The following is a 1,143-nucleotide window of genomic DNA, read 5'->3' as shown; positions in this document are numbered from 1 at the left end:
TTTTTTGCAAATCTCACCAAGTACAGTCAGCTCAGCCTGTCAGGAAAGAGAATTTGTGCAGAAGGGAACAGTTCCTCTTTCCTGCCACATGGTTCAGGTTTGTTCCTGTTGCAGTTGGGGCTTGCCTGAAAAACAAAAGATGCTTTTAAAAAATGATCACATGGAAAAAGAGCATTCTCTCTCTCTCCCTTTTTCCTCTCTTCATCCCCCCAGGAGCGTCTTGGGAGTCACTGGCATCTAAATGCATCAGTGACCCAGTTGCTCTGAGGCTAACACACAGTCTGGCCCCTATCCCTGCCCATGGCCACCCTTCTGAGGGAGTCTAGAAAGAGCAGTGCTTCTCCAACCAGCCCTCCCACAGATGGCTGACAGGACCAGGCCAGTGCTGCAGACATGAAAAGACCACACAGGCCTTATGGTCCAGAAGCTGGGCAGAGCTCTTCTGCAGTGGGGATTTGATTTTTTGGAACAGGTTGAGGCTAGTGAGAACAGAGCTGTTGGTCACATTCCCAAGCCGTCTCATCGTCCCTTTCACGTTCCCACTGAATTCTTCACCCCTTCTCCCCCTAGTTCCTAACTTCTTTCATTTCCTGGTCCACATCGAACACTTGCAGAGGGAGGATCCTGGAGCACAGTTCCAGACGCAGCATGGAGCAGACAGGAAATTCCTTAGATACATTCATTTTGCTGTATTTCAGGAAGGACCCATTGTAACTTTTTCACCTCAACATAAGGCCGACAGTATCTTCCAAAATAAGGACAGTGCTACGCCTTAGGACTTTTGATAACAGATTTTTAGACAACTGTTATAGGGTTTTTTTTTTTTCCTTTTCTAGCCATCTAAATTGACTCTCCCAACATAATTTGAGACAGCCAATCTTTGAAGTACGGTGTTTTTAAACCCAGACAATGCATCCTGCCTTACAAAAGAACCTTCACACCTTTGGGCAAGCGTCTCCCAGGCCTGCTGGGTATGTCTGTACTTAACCAGCTCTGTTCTGTCCCTGCCTCTTACCAGCCACCAGATACACACACAGGTGGCCAGTCTGTTCCTACTGCCACATGCCTTTCCCCCCCATCTGCCTTCAAGGAGATCAGTAACCTTCTGGACAAGGGATTTGGTCTCGGTCTGAGTGGTGATAA

The sequence above is a fragment of the Nannospalax galili genome, unplaced genomic scaffold (genome assembly GCF_000622305.1).
Source record: "Nannospalax galili isolate Female #2095 unplaced genomic scaffold, S.galili_v1.0 scaffold210, whole genome shotgun sequence".
Classification (NCBI taxonomy): Eukaryota; Metazoa; Chordata; class Mammalia; order Rodentia; family Spalacidae; genus Nannospalax; species Nannospalax galili.
Note: the sequence above shows the minus strand (reverse complement) of the source record.